General features: G+C 49.5%; 1 long non-coding RNA gene across 1 annotated transcript; it reads right to left on the bottom strand.

The window, feature by feature from the left end:
• Positions 1 to 1,937: 1,937 nt before the first annotated feature.
• Positions 1,938 to 13,007, bottom strand: LOC115657976. Its single transcript, XR_004002102.1, has 3 exons — positions 12,937 to 13,007; positions 5,409 to 5,621; positions 1,938 to 2,023 (listed from the first exon to the last, which is right to left on the bottom strand). It is a non-coding gene; the product is annotated as an uncharacterized LOC115657976 (long non-coding RNA).
• Positions 13,008 to 14,538: the final 1,531 nt, after the last annotated feature.

The following is a 14,538-nucleotide window of genomic DNA, read 5'->3' as shown; positions in this document are numbered from 1 at the left end:
CCTGGGACCTGAGCCAAACCCCATTCAAGGCAAGTGTAAGGCTGCTACTGATTTCAGGAGCTGAGGAGGAGACCCTTGCTACTATAGATGCCCAGGGAAAGGACAGAGACTAGGACAGGAGGAGACAAGTAAGGGCAGAGATAATCAAGGACTGAGAAACAGAAAGCAGAGGATGAGCCCCAGCCCACACTGAGGGCCATGGGAGCAGACACAGGGACAGAAATAGTAAGGAAGGGAATGCTGCCAGCCATTGACTTTATTCCCAGTGTTTCCATTGGTCAGGAGCACAGCACTGAGTCTAGGACAGAGCAAAGACAGCAGCTGGTTCTGCTCAGTTTGGGATTGCACCTGGCTTAGCAAGCAACCAGTGTTTGGTCAGACAGAGCCAGAGTTTGCTGACCTTCAGGTCACTGTGCAAAGCCCATCGTCTATTTACTAACATAGCTCTTCATGGGGCTGATGGGGGAGGAGAAGGGGTTGTTTTTCTCTTTAGGGGTATGGAGAGTCCTTGACTTTTTTGTTTGCTGGGTTATTTTTTGCTAAGTGTTTTTATACTTTCTGTAAATGCTTCCAGACAGCATCGGAGAGAGATCAACAGTTATTGGCCAGAATGTTTTCATGGTGGAAAAAACCATCTCATCCAAATCAAAACTTTCTGATCTCTGAAATCCAACGTGCTGATTTCAACAAACAAACCAAAACCAAAACACTGGAACGAAGCATTTCCGTAAGGTTGAAACTTTCCTTTTTGACCTTAGAACAGAGTGGAACATTTTGATTCTTCATTTCAAAATGACCTTTCATTGCAAAATGTATATTACTTTTATATTCTTATAAATCAGAATGTGAAATAAAGCTTTTAAATGGTTGAAATCAGAACAAAATGATTGATTTGATTGAAAACAACTGTTTTGATTGACCTGAAACAAAAATTTTCAAAAATTCTGTTGGCAATGAAAACAACTTTTGAAATGGTGGAATGTCCCACATAACAAACTGGGGTTCCTACACAGCTCTAACCCGAGGCTCAAAACATGGAAAGTGAAATCACATACAATCCTGGGGCAATGTGATGTCTAGCGATTTATTCGTGACCCTACAAATGACTCACTATGTGACGTGACACTACTTCACCTTCCTGCTCAGTTTATTCAGCCATAAGGTGGGCCTAGTAAGATGGACCTCAGAGGGTTGTTATGAAGCGTCATTCATGTTTGCAAAGTGATTTCAGACCCTCAGACAAAAGGGGAAATTATTTGGTTATTGTCAAAATGGACCCCCTGGGGCATGCTGCAAAGGGAATAAGAGACAGGCCCCTGACTCCAGAATCTGCAGGAAAAAAACACCAAGCTGAACAGAAGTTTGTGAGGGGCCTTCTGTTCTGGGATTCCCTTCCTTGGCATGAATCCTCTCTGCCCTCCAATGGCATGAAAGCCCTAACTTTGCAGCCTGAGTGGGTTATTCGAAGACTAATGCACTTTTCCTTTCTTCACCTCAACTCTCTATGTCCAGCTTGTCTCCCAGGGGTGGGCAAAGGTAGATGAGGGTGACACACGTGATTTCTTGCTTGCGTACATCTACGTTCTAAGCTCTTGCTAAAGATAAGCTTCCAAACATCTTTAGCACTAAGCCCTCCTGGGCGGACTTCTTTTGTTAAGTAATAAGCATTTTAATGTGGTAAGCAGATTAGGTGGGAAAGCAGCACCTGACTAATGTAGTATTAGCCATGAGCTAAAAGGCTCCCACCAGCTAGTCCACCTCAACCGCTCAGAGAAGAATCTGCTGGCTGGAGCATGAGGCCATCAGGGCACTAGCAGTAAAAAGCAAAGTGACAGTGGAAACGAATGACAGAAGCAGCTGCTTTCCTCTAACACGGAACAAGGGACTTTATTGGAATAAAAAAACCAGCATCATCCCTAATGCTGCTCCCTCTCTTTCTCTTCTTCACTGCAGAGATCTTGCCTGGGTTCCGGCTTCAAATTTAAAGAGACAGTGCACAGACGCCACATCCTCCCCACCTGCCCTGTGTTAAAAAGAACATAAGAATGGCCGGACTGGATCAGACCAATGTTCCATCTAGTCCAGCATCCTGTCTTCCAACAGTGGTCAATGCTAGGCATTTCAGAGGGAATGAACAGAACAGGACAATTATCAAATAATCCATCCCCTGTCACCCATTCCCGGCTTCTGGCAAACAGAGGCTAGGGACACTTCAGAGGACCCAGTCTGGCCCATCCTTTCTCCTTGGGATGGGTTTTGCCAGGATTATTCATTTGAGAGCCAGGGATGATAGTGAAGTTGTCAATGGTGATAGACAAAGGGGAAGGCAGATCCCTGGATCCATGCCCATATCATGATCAGTGGAACTGGAGTCAGAACGCCCATGTTCCCTGGAGGGACTGTTATCGACGGGACACCAGGAGAACAGGCAGTGCAGGGAGCCGGACTGGAAGCAACGAGGTCACGACAGAGCAGTGCACAGGGTTTAATAACGTTCCACTTGTTCAGCTTACCCGCCTCCAGCCTCACTCTTTGCAAATGAAACATGGTGGCAGCACCGGAGCAGTGAGTTCTCGGCAGTGCAATAGCTGGCGGCGTGAGCCGTGGCACTTGGTATGATGACCCTGAAGCCCTGGATTTTGCAGATACAAACCTAGCCCAGCGATGGATCCTGCACTCACTCTGAAACTCACCATGGCTTCACAGGAGTCCTAGGAGCCCTGGGGACCTATTGCTCCTCAAAACTGAATGAGGGAGGACTGGTTTGTCACTAGAGACCCATCCTAAGGGAAGGAGATGGCCCCCTATGCTACTCCCTTACGCACACTGACTGCCACATGGAATTCTGGGGACTTGTCAGACTCCCTGATTCAGAACAGGACAGATTGGCAGCATTTGGGATATCCCGCCTGTGGAAGCGGCTGCTCCAGGAAGGCAATCTCAGGCTAGACAGATGCTTACACATGGGACATGCAGTGGAAGCTGCAAGAGAAAGGATGATAGCCTAGGAGGCACAACAGCCCCAGAAATATGTACAGTGAGACAACAGCAAAGGCGAGCAGGTGGCCAGGGCTTCATACCCATCATGAGATGCATTTACTGAGGGAGATGGCATGAGCAGGTAGAAGAGATGGGCCCTGCACTGGACAGCATTGCAAGGAACGTGGCAAGTTGATAACCACCGGCAGAAAGAGACTGTTACCAGGTGAGCTGCCCACCCAACCATGGGAAAAGGTTGGAGCAGGTGTATTTACCTTCAAGGAAAAGCAGGACAGTGGACTACTATTCACCACTCAATGCCTTGCCTGATATCAGAAACACATCAGTCATTGGCGAACTGAACGCCTGTTTGCGAGATGTGGCATTCCGGATGTGATGTTGCACCCCATAATGCTTTATAGGAATATGTTTATGAGTGTAAATATGACATAACTGGAGTATGTTTTATGCCATGTAACATATCTTTTCAAAGCTTATGATCTACTGAATATATTCATTCTATTTGTATGCATGTATCATCTTTATATCTGAAGTTATGAGCATTGGCTCTATGCTTGTAATTAAAATCCAATCCACATCTGAGCTTTCCTGGGACTGTTCAAACTAACATATAAACAATGGTGTCGGCCTGCAAAAAGCTGAATAATTCATAGACACGTGACTTGCCCAGGTGGCTAGAGACCCCATCTTGTGGCTGTGATGTGGCACAAGAGAGAGAATATAAGAGGCTATAGAAATCCCTCCATTTTGTCTTCAGCTGGCTCAGAAGCTGGCTCCACCCCAAAGAGATGCCTGAAAGCAACTGGAACAAAGGACAGTAATTACGGGGGTGTGAGTGATTGTTGGACCCAGACTAGGAAGGACTCTAGTCTGTGAAACAAGTTTATTGGAATATCTCTGAGGATGAGATTTACCTGCATTTAGTTTCCTACTGTATTAGGCTTAGACTTGTGTTTTTTGTTTTATTTTGCTTGGTAATTCACTTTGTTCTGTCTTGGAACCACATAAATCCTACTTTTTATATTTAATAAAATCACTTTTTACTTATTAAGTGATGCAGAGTATGTAATTAATACCTGGGAGAGCAAACAGCTGTGCATATCTCTCTATCAGTGTTATAGAGGGCGAACAATTTTATGTTTACCCTGTATAAACTTTATACAAAGTAAAATGGATTTATTTGGGGTATGGACCCCATTGGGAGCTAGATGTCTGGGTGTTGGAGATAGGGGCACTGCTTAAGCTGTTTTCAGTTAAGCCTGCAGCTTTTGGGGAACGTGGTTCAGACCTGGGTCTGTGTTGCAGTGTCTGGCTAGCGCGTCTAGCTCAACAAGGCAGAGTACTGAAGTCCCAAGCTGGCAGGGAAAACAGGCTCAGAGGTAGTTCCAGCATGTCACGTGGCAGTCCCAAGGGGGTCTCTGTGACCTAACCCGTCACACTGGACACTGTGTTCACTGACAACAAACCTCTGTTTGTCTTGGAAGAATTCCAGGTGTTTGCACGCTACAGGGAGTTTGACCACCACCCCTCCTCCCCAACACACCCACAGAGTAATGGGAAGATGGAATCAGCTGTTACTCAAGGCTGTTTCTTCTGGTTCAATCCCATTGTTAGCATTTCTGGCACACAGGAATACCCATCCTAGGGGTGCCAAAACAATCCAGTGCAGGGAAGAATTGTTGCAGCCAGAAAGATGGAGAAACCACTGAGAGATGGCCAACAATCAGAGAAAGCAGACACTAGAGTACAGCAGATCAGCCACAGACCTGCCAGCTGTAGAGACAAGCAATCTGGTGAGAGTCGAGCCATTCGAGACACAGCAGAGGAGGCCACTAAAGGAGTCACGAGGGGTGCAGATCACATAAGGTGACTGCGCAGGAGGGACAAGTGACCCGAAGTAAGAGGAGACACTTGGGAGCCGGCAGACACAGCACCTAGAGAGAGCCCACCGTGATACAGAGATCGCCCCCAAAGAGAGGAACAGAACTACGCAGAGGCCGACCCCTCAGGAATGGAGGAGACTCCAGAGACAAGTTGCTGGCCTCAGACACAGGTGACAGATACAGAGCAAGATCACTCCTGGTGCAGTCACCTGCTGAGGAGACCAAAGTGTCTCACAGACCCTGTGAGCAGCTGAGTCAGGGTAAAGACAAGCCCAGCTCGGCTTGGTGCTAGCAGCCTCTGGTCAAGGGTCCTGGGTGGGAGCTGGGTGTCAGGCTATATCAAAATGTCTGTAAAATCAGGAAGATGGACCGTGACCAGTGGAACTGGGCCTGTGCCCCCTGGAGGGACTGTTGCTGAGGGGACACAAGCAGGCCAGGCAGTGCGGGGAGCTGGGCTGGATGCAATGCGGCCACATGGACAGAGCAGTGCATGGGGTTTAATAAAGTTCCACTTGTTCAACTTACCCGCATCCAGCGTCACTCTTGGCTGATAAGACCCACGCCCAGTGTGTGCACAGCCTTCCTTTCACACTCCCTCCCATGGCTACAAGTGCCTGATTTCACAGCTGGAAACGCTGGCCACCCTCGAACATGTTTTCTCACCGGCTCTCTGACATGTAGGTCACCAGCATGAAGGGCCCCACCCTCCACAGTCCTGCCCGGTGTGGTCACTCCCACCTGTGCAGAGAGGGTGTGAAACGCCATCCAACCAACATGCTCCACTCAAGCACACCTTGCACTGGTGTTGATGACAGTGGGAGGGGCCGGGGCCATAGGGCAATCAACACAGGAACCATTTTTATTTTTTTCGATGGGAAAATCCCTGCCTGACCATTTCAGGGATATCAGTAGTATTGCCTATGAATTTTCCTATCTGAGTCCACGTCAGGAGGCCCTCATGTCAGATCTCAAAGAGGGGAGAGATGAAGTAACTCGTGCCAGGACAGCAGGTCATTTCCAGGAGGGCAAATACCCCAGTGAGGTGGGTGTGGTTATTTTAAATGACACACATGAACCCCACTCCAAGCTGGAGTAGCAGCGCTGTAAGGGACCATGAGGGAATCCCATTCACTCAGGAGGGAGGGGAGAGCAATTTAAGTGTTGCTCAAGGTTTGTGCTCGCAAGCTCTTGGGACCAGGAGAAGAAAGAGGTGCGGACGCCCCCTCCCATGATGGCTTGGTTGAAAAACAAGGATTGTTAATGATGACTTTTGTAAATATGTTCTCAACAACCTGCTTAAATGGGCCCTTCCAGAAGTGTCTGTGGTGCTGTTTATTCCCAGGAATGAGTTCATTTAAAGACAGCTTTCAGAAGCAGCTAACAATTCTTTGCTGCCCTGGGGATGGTCAGGCAGAGGGAATTTCTTCTGATGTTTCATCCCAGGGTTGTGATGGCAGAGAAACTGTGTGTTTGTTGTCACTGCCTTTGAGGAACGTGTCCCAGCCTGGGTACCCAAACCCCATTATACTTTGTGCTGGACACAGGACCATATGCATCCTGTGCAAACTCTCTGTGTTTAGAGCCCTTGAATCCCGGCCGCGGCTCTGGCGGCTGGGCTGAGGTGGGGATTTAAAGGGCTCAGAGCTCCCCGCAGCTGCGGGCAGCCCAGAGCCCTTTGAATCCTGGCCGCGGCTCCAGTGGCCGGGCTGGGGCTGGGATTTAAAGGGCTCAAAGCTCCCCGTGGCTGCAGACAGCCCTGAGCCCTTTAAATCCCGGCCACGGCTGAGATTTAAAGGGCTCAGAGCTCCCCACCGCTGTGGACAGCCCAGAGCCCTTTGAATCCCAGCCGTGGCTCTGGCGGCTGGGCTAGGGTGGGGATTTAAAGGGCTCAAAGCTCCCCGTGGCTGCGGGCAGCCCAGAGCACTTTGAATCCCGGCTGCGGCTGGGATTTAAAGGGCTCAGAGCTCCCCGCCGCTGCGGGCAGCCCAGAGCCCTTTAAATCCCGGCCGCGGCTCCGGCAGCAAGGCTGGGGCCAGGATTTAAAGGGCTCAGAGCTCCCCACGGCAACGGGCAGCCCAGAGCTCTTTGAATCCCAGCCATGGCTCTGGCGGCTGGGCCGGGGCCAGGATTTAAAGGGCTCCGGGCTTCCCTCAGCGGCAGGAGCTCTGGGCCCTTTAAATCCCTGCCCCAGCCCCGCAGAGCTCAGGGTTCCCCCTGGTGGCCAGAGCCCCGGGCCCTTTAATTTGCCCCTAAGCCCCAGGGGGCTCCCAGCCACCTCTGCAGCTGGGAGCCCCTGGTTGATTTAAAGGCTCTGGGTCTCCCAGCCACAGCTGGTTCCCCAGGGCTTTTAAATCTTCAGAGGCCACGCCTCTTCTGGATGAGGCCACGCCCCCTTCAGGACTCCAGCAGTTCTCGTAAGTCCTGTAAATTACTTTCACCCCTGGTTAAGTCTCATTCAAACGAGTCACTTTGTGCACTTTCCTGCAGTTAGAGGCTGAGATCGGCATGCTATGCACTATGTTGAAGGGGTTAAACTTGTTTCTGAAGAGCTGTTCTTAGGTTAACCCAGCCTGGAGCAGGCCCTGCTCCCCCGTTGCCTTGGCCTCCCCTGTGCAAGGTTGTACAAGGAATTTGCATAGAACAGAGCACTACACAGCATCCTCTGCATGACCCTCCAACTACAGTTCCCTCATGTGCCGCACAAACACTTTGGGGCAAATTCTCTGCTAGCATCTCTCCACTGCAGTCCCAGGGCTGTGGAGAAGGGGTGGAGTATCCCTTAGTAGATGCATACTCCTGAGATGCACACAGCTGCACCGTGCACCTTCCGTTGGGGGTGAGCTCCCAGGACGACAGCAGGTTCAGGCATTTATATGGGGGAAGGGATAGCTCAGTGGTTTGAGCATAGGCCTGCTAAACCCAGTGTTGTGAGTTCAATTCTTGAGGGGGTTATTGGGGGATTGGTCCTGCTTTGAGCAGGGGGTTGGACTAGCTGATCTCCTGAGGTCCCTTCTGATTTTATGATATTCTTTTTCCAAATGTAGCAGTACTATGCTCTCTGCTAAGGGCTAGTCACAGGGAGAACTTCAAGGCTGAAGGTTCAGCGATCAGTGTGGCAGTAATTGAAAAAGTCAAGTAACATTTATTTTGTCCCTCTGCACAGAACTTGAAAGGAGCTTGTCATAAACAGATAGTTAAGGGTTAATGCCTCTTTTACCTGTAAAGGGTTAAGAAGTTCAGTAAACCTGGCTGACACCTGACCAGAGGACCAATAAAGGGACAAGATACTTTCAAATCTTGGTGGAGGGAAGTCTTTGTTTGTGCTCTTTGTTTTGGGTGTTGTTCGGTCTTGGGACTAAGAGGGACCAGACGTCAGTCCAGGCTCTCCAAATCTTTCTGAATCAGTCTCTCATGTTTCAAAATAGTAAGTAACTGCCAGGCAAGGCGGATTAGCTTTATTTTTGTTTTCTCAACTTGTAAATGTCCCTTTTTTGCTGAGAGGATTTTACCTCTGTTTGCTGTAACTTTGAACCTAAGGCTAGAGGGGGTTCCTCTGGGCTATACAAATTTGATTACCCTGTAAAGTATTTTCCATTCTGATTTACAGAGATGAATTTTACCTTTCTTCTTTAATTAAAAGCTTTCTTTTTAAGAACCTGATTGATTTTTCCTTGTTTTAAGATCCAAGGGGATTGCATCTGAACTTACCAGGGACTGGTGGGGGAAAGGAGGGGGATGGTTAATTTCTCCTTGTTTTAAGATCCAAGGGGTTTGGATCTGTGTTCACCAGGGAATTGGTGAAGTCCCTCAAGGCCACCCAGGGAGGGGAGAGTTTGGGGGGGACAGGAAGTGCTCCAGACACTGACTTCTGGATGGTGGCAGTGTACCAGATCTAAGCTAGTAATTAAGCTTAAAAGTGTCCATTCAGGTCCCCACATTTGTACCATAAAGTTCAGAGTGGGAAAGGAACCCTGACAGAGCTGAAGGGCTTTCCCTGCTTACAAAGAATGCATTCCCGGTCAACTAGGAGCGCAAAAATGGATTTGAAAGCTCAGGTCTCTTATTTGTGACCCAGATTAATAGTACCATCAGTAAAGGTCTCTTCCAAATAGAAATGCAACTAAAAGCTTCTATCTCTGTCTGTGCTCAAGTTATTTATGGGACAAGCAGCAGAAAAATTCTGGGGAACATTAGATGAGGGTCTTCATTATAGTTCTTATGAACTGTCCACATTGAAATGGACCTTTTTGAATATAAAATGGTTACAAATTAAAATAATAGGCAGGGGAGACAAAGTCTTAAGACACCATAATATAATGATTCAGCAAGCAAATGAGTGGGTTTTGGAAGGTGCACTTCCTGTGGTATTCCATCATTACCCAAGTCCACCATCCCTCTGAGCAGGCCGTAGTAAGGTTCTCTCTGACATTATCCAAGCATTGCTTTACGGCTGCATAATCCCCAAACGGGACTTTTTCCAACAACAAAGCACTGTGAGCTTTGGCCCTCGTGTCCATAAATGTCTTTTGAAATACAGCCATTTCTTTCTGTCTTGCCTGAGTAAGCTGGCTACCTGGAGAAAACAAGGCCTTCCTTGCCAAGGTGATGGCTGTAACAGCATGTGCTCCTTAAGGAGGCCGCCCCAAACCCTGAGGACCAGACAAAGGGATTTAGATGCCTAAAGATGCAGCTGGGCATCTAGGCCTGGATTCACCAAGGTATTTAGGCACCGACACCCCAGATTAAGGCTATATCTGTGTTAGGTGCCCACATCACAGTTTTAGGCTCCACAGCATTTCACAAAACTCCTGTCGAACCTTGTAGGGGCATAAATTCACCCAGCGCCTACATTTACAGGGCAGAAGTTCCCTGTGCCTAGGTTTCTGCCTCGGCATGCACTCTGCTGCCTCCCTCTGGGTGTCCAGACTCCTAGTTCCTGCCTCAGCCCCAGAGCAATTCGCATGCCTAGGGAGACAAGTGCCAAACTCAGGCTTTGTGAATCACAGTGTGTTCCTGTGCTTTTCTAGGTGCCATGATACTTAGAGACCCAACGCCTAAGTCCCTTCATGAATCCAGGCCTGTGATGGGGCATTCACTGCACCCCTCACCTGAAAGGATTAAGATAGCTGGGAAGGGGTTAATTAGTCTGATAGGCTGCTCCTGCGGGAGAATTAGGTGACCTAAGTAGCCCCTGATTGATGATGGAGCCCAACTGAGAAGGAACATGTGGGACTAGGATAAAGTCAGGCAGTTGGTAGCAGAAAGGGGTTGTAGTGAGTAGCTGGTAGCCACCCTCCGGACATTAGAGAGGGAAGGAAGGAGACAAGGGGAGAGGATATAGGAAAAGACAGCAAGTTTTAAGACCGTGCAGCCCTTGGCTGCTGATTCAAGGGTCCCTGGGCTGGAACCTAGGGGAACCTGGGCCTGCCCTTTACTCTATCAGCCACTGAGGAAGTAGCACAGATAGGCAGTGGATGGGAAGACTGCTGGAGACAGTGTATATGGAGGGATTGTGATACCCTGGAAGGGGAAAACACACAGTCACCTGACTGGAGAACCAAGCCAAGAAGGGAGAGAACCCTGAGTCACAGAGGAAGAGAGAGAGAGATAAAGAGAGAGAGGCAGCAGGGCATGCAAATGACTGGCCAATGGGGGCATCAGACCTGGAAGGAGCTAATCCCCAAAACATCCAGAAGGAGGCACCTGTGATGGGGTATACCAGATCCTCTGAGGCCCCTGCTGGAGGCCTCATGGTCCTGCTACACCCCACCCCAGAAAAAAGACAGTGGAGAGGGTCCTCCAAGCTGAATAGAGTGACTGGCTGTGTGGGACACAATCAGAAAGGTGCTGCAGGGAGCCGCCAGTCAGGGCTCAGCTGGCTAGTATAAGAAGAGCTGCAGATCCAGAGTGAGTTCAGTTCCTTGCTGGAGCTGAAGGAGCCTTGATGGTGTGTGGTTGGCTGAGAGAGCTGCTGGACTTTGGACAGGGTAGTGCTGTCAGAAGCCAGGGGGAGCAAGAAGGAGCTCTGATCTGGTTGCTGGGACTCCATCAGGACAAGGCCCTGAGGTAAGAATGAAGATGGTGTGGGGCTGTGGGGAAGTGGATGAGGGAATTATAGCAGTGGCACAGCTTAGATAAAGGGACACGGCAGATGGCTACTGTCTACAGGGTCTCTAGGCTGAGACCTGGAGTAGTGGGAGGGAATGGGTCCCCCTCATGTCCTCATTAGCCACTGTGGAGAAGTGGCCTGGACATTGAGGCACCCCAGAAGGGGAACTGAACCCTTTAGTGGCCCATTGGGAGAGATGGAGCCCTGGAGTATGGCCCGATACCAGGGCTAAGACCACTGATAGACTACAGGACTAATTAAGGACCTAAGCCCAAGGAAGGCTACAGAGAAAGTGCAGGCCTGCAAGTACTAAGCTAAGGGAATGCTCGTGAGAGGTGAGTGCACCCTATTACAGTGCCCTAGTGGTGTGTGAGCAAGCTAGGTGCCCATCCCCACTGAAATCCCTGGGATTTGGTGGCCAGCCCGCTTGGGTGCAGTGCTGACCAGAGGGTGCCCATTCTGCTTCAAGCTCTGAAATTTACTCTTGTTCAGCACTGAAACAAATTCAGGGACAGGATGGGGTTTGGGACCCTGCTCTGCCTGCTTGAGAGTGCCCTGGGATGAAAGACTTTGCCCTGAATTGGGCAGAACAGGGCCTAGATCCTGGCTCTCCCAGGGCAGTGCCTAACCCCACAGGCTATGGAGCAGAAGAGTTGCTCACCCTACTTCCTGGGGAAAAGGTCACTGAAGTCAACATGTCTCAGCTTTGACCAAGCAAATTTCATTGCAGGAAATTTTTTCCCACCTGCTCTGCTTAGGTGCTGTTGTAACGCCACTCATTACCACTCTCCCATACTCATGTTTGGGCCATTCCCCACCCCCAAATACTGCCAGAGCGCTCAGAGAGCCAGCACAGCAGAAGGCTTTCCTTTGCAGCAGGCATTTCACACTGAACCCTGAGACCTGTGAACACACCAGCTCTGGGACATGGTGTCAGCGGGCCAGGGGACGCACAGCTAGAATCAGTGGAGACCCAGCCCCTGGCACACTCCTTGACCAGGCAACTGGAAGAACAGGGCAGGGTTATCTTCCTGCGACTGCGGGATTGCTGTAATTCACTGACACGGCCAAACCCTCACATCAGCCCCTGGAGACAGCTAGCTGTTTGGTTGCTCTGAGGAAGGCGACTGAAACTGACACTAGCAATAGCACCAGTGTCAGCTCCCCCACGCCCCCCCCATGCAAGCCCCCTCTCTTCCTAGCTGCCGATCCCCCAGATGCAGGCAGCAGTGCCATGGGACTAGCCCAGGAGCATTCAGGACATGACACAAGAGTTTTGCACTACAGATGGTGACAGAACTGGACTCTAACGCAGCAGGACGTGCTGGAGATGACATCAGCCATTGCCATGGGAACCCCCCCAGTGTGCTGGGATAGTTTTGGGTAGTAGGAATAATTGGAGAGGAAGTGCTTTGGAGAGCCTGTTGGTATCTGGGCTGGAGCCAGGGTGGCTTTGCTCTTTCCAGAGCTCAGCGTGAACGTGGGTAAAGGACATTGGTGTTCGCAGCAAAGCAGGACTCCCGAAGCATCCCACTTAAGGTGACCAGATGTCCTGATTTTGGGGGCTTTTTCTTATATAGACCCCTATTGCCCCCACCTCCTGTCCCGATTTTTCACACTTGCTATCTCATCATCCTAGTCCCACTGTTCTGCTGTGGAAAGTCATGGATGAAGACTTCAGAAACAGGCCTTTTGGCTCAAGGCCTGCTTGGGACCAAGTTACTGGACAAACACCATGCAAATGCGGCTGGGGTTTTCCCTGCTCTGCAGTCCAGTTCATTCCCACCTGACTCTCAGTTCTGGTTCCTGGTCACTGCCCCTATTCCCAGAGAGGAGTTTGTTAGCTTTTGTAGAAATCCAAAGTTGGGTTAATGCAGCTTGCTAGACTTAATTCTTCCCAGGGATCTGATTATTTAAGGAAAGGAGCAAGCAGGTTCATCTTACCTTCCTTGCTTGCCACAAGGACACGGGAGGAGAGATACAGGAAGGCCCTGAGTAAACAAACTCTGCCATGGAAGTCAACATTTGACTCTGAGCCAACATTCTGGGGACTGTCCATGGCAATCACATGCTTTGCTGAGTTGCTGAGAAACACAGTAAACTGTTCTCCAGCCCTTGTCATTGGCTCTGGGGGGACGGGGGGAGGGAAGCAGAGTGGTTCAAATACTGAACTATCATACCTCTCTACCATCACTTCAAACCCCTGGTGGGATGACTGTCTCAGTGGGTTCAACCGTGCAATTCCCTCATTCTCTATTACTAGGGTCAGTGTCATAGCAAAGGTGCTGCCCTAGCAGGAGGATCCTGTGTTAAGACCAAGGTGAGGCCTATGCTAGAAAGGTTTGCTGGGTTAGCTACACCAGCACAACCTCCTAGTGGAGATGCAGCATCTTGGGCATCTGGGCATCTTGAATCCAGAGCCAGTGTCCAGTGAGACTAGCAGGTGGCCCTTGGACCTTTCCCCACATCTAACAGGCGCAAGGATCAGGCTCCCTGCCTAAGGAAGGGATCTTGTGCCAGGTGAAGTGTGGTTTTATTAGTGAGCAGGGCCCATGCCCCAGGTCTCCTTGTCATAACATTTTTTCCCAGATCTGGACCTTAGCGCCCAAAATATGGGTGTTAGCATGAAAACCTCCAAGCTTAGTTACCAGCGTGGACCTGGTATCGCTGCCACCAGCTAAGAATTATACAGTGCCTAGCTCACTGTGGTCTCCCCAAAACCTTCCCTGGGGGACCCCCAGACTCAGATGCCTTGAGTCTTACAACAAAGGGAAATAACCCCCTCCCCTTGTTTCCTTGTTACTTCCTCCCAGGCTCCCCTCCCTGGACGACCCTAGGAGATTCCCTGCTTCCAGTCCTGGAAACACAAGTACCAAGAGATCTAATCTCTCCCCCTCACCCAGAGGGTATGCAAAGTCAGGCTTAGTAAATCTAACACAAAGAGATTTTCCCCTTGCCTTCTTCCTCCCACCAATTCCCTGGTGAGCTGCAGACTCAATTCCCTGGAGTCCCCACTAAAGAAAAACTCCAACAGGTCTTAAAAAGAAAGCTTTAAATAAAAAGAAAGAAAAAGGACATTAAAAATAGGCTCTGTATCAAGTTGACAATATACAGGGTCAATTGCTTAAAAGAAAAATGAATAAACAGCCTTATCCAAAAAGAATACAATTTAAAACATTCCAGCAACTACACACATGTAAATACAAAAGAAAACAATATAAACCTATTGTCTTACTATCCTTGTACTTACAACTTGGAAACAGAAGATTAGAAAGCCAGGAGATAGAAAAATCACTCTCAGAGCCGAGAGGCACAGACACAAGACAAAGAACTCACACCCAAAACTTCCCTCCACCCAGATTTGAAAAAGTCTTGTTTCCTGATTGGTCCTCTGGTCAGGTGTTTGGTTCCCTGTGTTAACCCTTTACAGGTAAAAGAACATTAACCCTTAGCTATCTGTTTATGACACTCCTGCTGTGCACAGGGCTGTGCTACTGCACACCAGGAACAGTTGCCTGTGCTTCCAGCGTGCAGCGTGTCTCCAGC

This window comes from Gopherus evgoodei, chromosome 9 (genome assembly GCF_007399415.2).
Source record: "Gopherus evgoodei ecotype Sinaloan lineage chromosome 9, rGopEvg1_v1.p, whole genome shotgun sequence".
NCBI lineage: Eukaryota > Metazoa > Chordata > Testudines > Testudinidae > Gopherus > Gopherus evgoodei.
Note: the sequence above shows the minus strand (reverse complement) of the source record. Positions and strands in the feature narration are given on the sequence as shown.